A 6024-nucleotide genomic window follows, 5' to 3' on the forward strand; every position below is an offset into this window, starting at 1 on the left:
CTCCCTGAGGAGGAAGCCAGCAATTTGTCCTAAGACACAAACTCGCTTTCCCTGCTTTCCCGGCCTCTGCCAGTACACTGCTGGAAGGTTTTCAGAATGCCTTATTCCTTGTCGTGGCGACCCACACAACATCATTCTCACCCAAGAACTCCTGCTAGCAAAAGGCGTGTGGCACTGAGTTCACGCCTGCAGGGTTCACTGGTCTTACGCTGTGCACATTGCTTGGCAGCAGCTGTTCAGATGGGTCTAGACAGAGTGTGACCTACAGAAGCCACTGCACAGCTAGAGGACAGAAGCCCGCAAGACGGAGGTGCTTCTAACAGATGCTGTAGATACCCTAAACCAATGGCCGGTATGCAGTGCCGTTTCCCCATAGCCCAAACAGGCAAGTCGTGGAGACTCTAATTGCTCTGCAATGTAGGAGATTTGAAGAGAGAAGAGGCAGGAAACAGTTCTTTAGGAGTGGAATGGCTGGACAGAGCTATGTTAGGGATGAGGGTGTGTTAAGGAACTGCCAGCCTTGCGTCCAGAGCGGTGGCATCATTTCACATTCCCGCCAGTGTGTAAGGGCTCCGCCGGCTCTGCCTTCTCACCAGCACTTGCTTTGCTCAGACTTCCTGATTTTAGCCAATCTAATGGGTAGGAGTTCCTTGGTTTTTTTGTTTTGTTTTGTTTTGGGTTTTGTTTGTTTGTTTTTGTGGTGGTGGTAAAATACACATAACAAAATTTAGCCTCTTAATCATTTTAAAGAAAGAACACAATCTTTTTTTCTTTTCGTAAGACAGTGTTTCACTCTGTCACCCTGGGTAGAGTGCTGTAGCATCAGCCTAGCTCATAGCAATCTCAAACTCCTGGGTTCAAGTTGTCCTCCTGCCTCAGCCTCCCAAGTAGCTGAGGCTATAGGTGCCCACTGCAATGCCCAGCTAATTTTTCTATTTTTAGCAGAGATGGGAGTCTCACTCTTGCTCAAGCTCGTCTTGAACTCCTGAGCTCAAAGGATCCACTCTCCTTGTCCTCCCAGGGTGCTAGGATTACAGGTGTGAGCCACTGTGCATTTCTGAGAACACAATCTTGATTTCTAACGATTGGGAGTTGTGGTCTCGTACTGGCCTGGTTGACCTTATCAAAGGGAGTCACTGTGCAAGTCGGGTTGATTGATCCCAGTCACTGGGGGCGCTGATATGATGGAAGAGGGACAAAGAGGGGATGAGGGGACTTGCTAGGATACCTCACTGTTTTCCCCTATCTAATAGGAATGGCCAGTGGGAGTGATGGTTACCCGGTGAAGATTGCTAAGAACTTGTATCTTTTTTTTTTTTTTTTTTTGAGAAAGAGCCTCAAGCTGTCCCCCTGGGTAGAGTGCTGTGGCATCACAGCTCACAGCAACCTCCAACTCCTGGGCTCAAGCGAGTCTCTTGCCTCCGCCTCCCAAGTAGCTGGGACCACAGGTGCCCGCCACAACACCCGGCTATTTTTTGGTTGCAGCCGTCATTGTTGTTTGGCGGGTCCAGGCTGGGGATTCCAACCCACCACCTTAGGTGTATGTGGCTGGCGCCTTAGCTGCTTGAGCCACAGGCGCCGAGCCAAGAACTTGTATCTTGAGTGCAGCTTCCCGAAGAGGTAAAACCAGTACAGTGGAGGTATAGTCAGAGGGAAGAGTAACATGGACCAGGTAATGGAGGAAAGAAGCCAAAAGAAGCATCTTAGGTCTAGGGACCAGCAACAATTGGGCTTTGTTGTTCTTGTTATTATTGTTGCTGTTCTTTTCCCCCTGTTACATTATTTGAAGAGCATCATTGGTCATTGATATTATTCTTTGGTTTACCCACCATGAGGAGACTTTGTGTTTCCCTTGTGGGGAGAGGATGGGATTTATTCCTCTAAGCAATTGACAAAAGCTCTCTTTAACTCTCCCCGTCCATTCTCCATCCTCCTCCTATGCAGCCCAGAGGCTAAGCTCTATAGACTACATCACCTGGCACTCTTATCTTCTGACGTCTAGTTGGAGTCGGCCAATACAGGCACCAGCAGAAGACTGCAGGGTAGTAGGAAAAATGAGCCAAAGGATTTATCATGATTTTGGCGTTGGGACTACACGTGATTCTCTAGTCCCTACTGGACAGACCCTCTTCCACGGCTTTGACCCCTCTTGGTTCTAACCGTGCGTCCCCTGTCCTCGGGCCTTGCTCTCCCTTTGCCGCTTGTGTTGTGGTGCCTTACCATCCTTGTTGGTTCCCTTAGCCCTGCTCACATCTCATCAAGAGATGCTTCATTAGCATTCTTAAATCAAACAAAAGCTTTCTCTGCCATGTCCTTCCTACCAGGAGTCTGTCTCGTTCTGGGATGTTAAGTAATTCTACTTTGCTAAAGCATGAAATTCAAAGTGAGAGGAAATGGTAAGAAATGAACTTGTACATGGAGGGTAACCGTGATTGTGTCAGCTACGGGAGCATAGGGCAAGTTACTAATAAGTAATGGGTGCTAGATCGTCTCTTTGCCTCGCCCTCCTAATCTATAGTAGAAGGACAATATTTAGCAATATTTAGACCTTTGGGAGTGTCTATGAGGACCAACCTAAAGAACGCATGGAAAACACTTAAAACAATGCCTGCCAGCCTGCCAGCCTGCCACTGCAAGTAATCCATGAATGCTGGATTTAAGCAAGGAAGGAAAACCTAATGCCAGGTTTTAAGCGAGGAAGTGACCAGGTTAGATTTAGTAGTTCAGAAGGTTATTCTGGAGGAAATGTGGAGAAGGGATGGGTTTATCAGTGGCCAAGTGGAGTGGAACAAGACTCTAGGCAGGGATACCAGTGAAGAGACTACAGCACTAATCTTACCAATAATACCATGTTTCCCCGAAAATAAGACCTACCCCCAAAATAAGCCCTGGCAGGATTTCTATGCATTTGTTAAATATAAGTCCTACCCCCGATAGTAAGACCTATGGGCATGGCTGTGCAGCGTAACTGTGAGGAGTGGTAAGGAAGACTGGAATACCTTTTATCTGCCACAGCTCCTTTCTCCGAGCTGTTCGCACTTGCACGGGTGTGCGTGTGGTAACTGCGGTCGCAGGCATCCTATTGCACACGTGCAAAGGGCTGGGGGGAAAGGAGTTCACGCATCACTAGCACCAGCCCCACCAACAAGGTCGGCTCCCCCTGTCAGGTTCCAGAAGAAGATGACTTAACTGTATTTGAATAAATGTAGATTGTTGTATTATACTTAACAAAAATAAGACATCCCCTGAAAATAAGCCCTAGTGTGTCTTCTTGAGAAAAAATAAATATAAGACAGTGTCTTATTTTTGGAGAAGCACAGTAACAATAATAATGAATTAAACTAAAAAAGGAAGATATAGAATCCAAGTAACAGAAATTTCAACACAGTATCTGGGACCTATAGGTAGTTCCATTTTGCTGAAGCACCAAGTGCTAGGTGTAGGTAATAATGAGGGTGCCCTCACATCTTCATGTCCCGAAAGAAAGTCTTCCTAGCTCTCTGTCTTTCTCTACCACCTCTCCATCTCTCCATCTTTTTTTTTTTTTGAGACAAAGTCTCAAGCTGTCACCCTGGGTAGAGTGCTGTGGTGTCACAGCTCACAGCAACCTCAATGTCTTGGGCTTAAGCGATTCTCTTGCCTTAGCCTCCCAAGTAGCTGGGACTACAGGCGTCCACCACAACGTCTGGCTATTTTTTGTTGTTGCTGCAGTTGTTGTTGTTGTTTTAGCTGGCCCAGGCCAGGTTTGAACTGGCCAGCCTTGTTGTATGTGGCCAGCACTCTACCCACTGAGCTACGGGCACCGCCCCACCTCTCCATCTTAATTCATGATCATTTTAATGTCCACATAGAGGGTGTTCCAGGACCCTGGCCTTGCAGTTCTCACACTCCTCCCTCCAGTGATCCTCCCTCTCTGCTCCCTGGGCCCCTCATTTGCCATCTCACCCCAGACCAATGACTGCAACCCTTCCACAGCAAAATTGTCATTCCACTCTTCTCTCCTCAAACCTCCCAGATCTCTTCCTGCATTCTATCCTTTGGTTGATGAGTTTTCTACCTCTTTCACGAGTGCTATAGTTTGGACATTGGACCTCCCAAAGCACATGTTGAGATGTGATCACAGTGTTGGAGGCGGGGCCTGGTGGGAGGTGTCTGGGTCCTGGGAGTATATCCCGCAAGAGGGACTTGGTGCTCTCCCTACCCTAATGAGTGACTTCTGGCTCTGTGAGAGCTGGTTGTTAGAGCCCTGCGTGGCTCCTCTCCCTTGTTCCCTCTCTTGCCATGTGATCTCTGCAGGTGCTGCCCCCCACTTCCACCATGAGTGGAAGCAGCCTGAGGCCCTCACCAGATGCAGGTGCTGGCACCATGCTTCTAGTACAGCCTGCAGAACTGTGAGGCAAATGAACCTCTTTTTTAAAATAAATTATCCACCTTCAGGTATTCATCTATAGAACACTGAATGGACTAAGATGCTGAGGAAACAGGAGCAGTCAGACGAGAACCTCACAGGCTCCCACAGCTACACCCCACGCCCACCTGCTTCTGTACCTATGTATGGTTCCTTCCCCATTCTCTGCCTGGGCATCCCCAGGGGCCCTGCTTTACCAGGTCTGGGGTGTGCCCTGGGCATGGTGATTTCTAAACTACCCAGATGATTTAAATATACATCCAAGGTTGAAAACTGCTGCTATAGATGAGTGACCCATGCCCTTGCCTCTTGTTTACTCAGGGACACTGTCCCAGTTGCTGTCATCTCCTTCCCTCCCAGCATCACCAGTGTTTCCCTGGATTGGCTCTTTCTCCTCAGCGTTCATGCGTGCTGTTAATTTTCCCATTCTAGGCTCGGCGCCTATAGCTCAACCGGCTAAGGCGCCAGCCACGTACACCTAAGGTGGCGGGTTCGAATCCCCAGCCCGGACCCGCCAAGCAACAATGACGGCTGCAACCAAAAAATAGCCGGGCGTTGTGGCGGGCGCCTTTGTGGTCTCAGCTACTTGGGAGGCGGAGGCAGGAGACTCGCTTGAGCCCTGGAATTGGAGGTTGCTGTGAGCTGTAATGCCATGGCACTCTACCCAGGGGGACAGCTTGAGGCTCTGTCTCAAAAAAAAAAAAAAAAAATTTTCCCATTCTAAAGAAACCTTTTCTTCAACCTCATTCCTCCTTCTAACTCCCACCCTACCTTCAAACTTCTATCAAGGGTTGTCTGTTCTTACTGCCCACAATTCCTCTTCTCCCCTTTCCCCTTTAGGCATTGCCCCACAGATACATCAAAAGGTTATTATCAGGGTCACCAATTGACTCTTCACTGTGATTCTCAGTCTTCAACATACTTGGTCAATAGCAACACATGATGATGCGGCTGATCATGGCCTTCTTCCAAGAATTCTCCCTCTAGACTGGGTTTCTGAGATTCCTTGTTTTTCTGATTTTTCTCCTGATACATGGTAGATCCTTCTTAGCCCCCTTTCCTGGCTTTTCCTTATATCCAACCCCTTAGTGCTGGAATATGCTGAGGCTCAGGCTTTGGACCTCTCATTTCAATGCTTGTTCCCTTGGTGAGCTCATCCAGTTTCATGGCATAAAATACTATCTAAATGTTGACTCCTAAGTGTATATTTGAAGCATAAGCTCCATCCGGACTCCTACATTCAAATTTTAACTTGACATCTCTTCTTGAATGTCCTCTAAGCATCTCAAAGAGATCCTCCCAACCTCCCCCCTGAGTAAATGGCAGCTCCATACTTTCAGCTGGGAAAAGATCAACTCCTTGCAAGCATCCTACCTTCTTCTTTTTTTTCTGAGACAGGGTCTCAAGCTGTCACCCTGGGTAGAGTGCCATGGCGTCATCATAGCTCACAGCAATCTCAAACTCTTGGGCTCAAGTGATCCTCTTGCCTCGGTTTTTCTATTTTTAGTAGAGATGAGGTTTCTCTCTTGCTCAGGCTGGTCTTGAACTCGTGAGCTTAAGGAATCCACCTGCCTCGGCCTCCCAGAGTGCTAGGATTGCAGGCTTGGCCTCCCAGA

Source organism: Otolemur garnettii, unplaced genomic scaffold (genome assembly GCF_000181295.1).
Source record: "Otolemur garnettii isolate 467f Iridium unplaced genomic scaffold, OtoGar3 scaffold00053, whole genome shotgun sequence".
NCBI classification, from domain to species: Eukaryota; Metazoa; Chordata; class Mammalia; order Primates; family Galagidae; genus Otolemur; species Otolemur garnettii.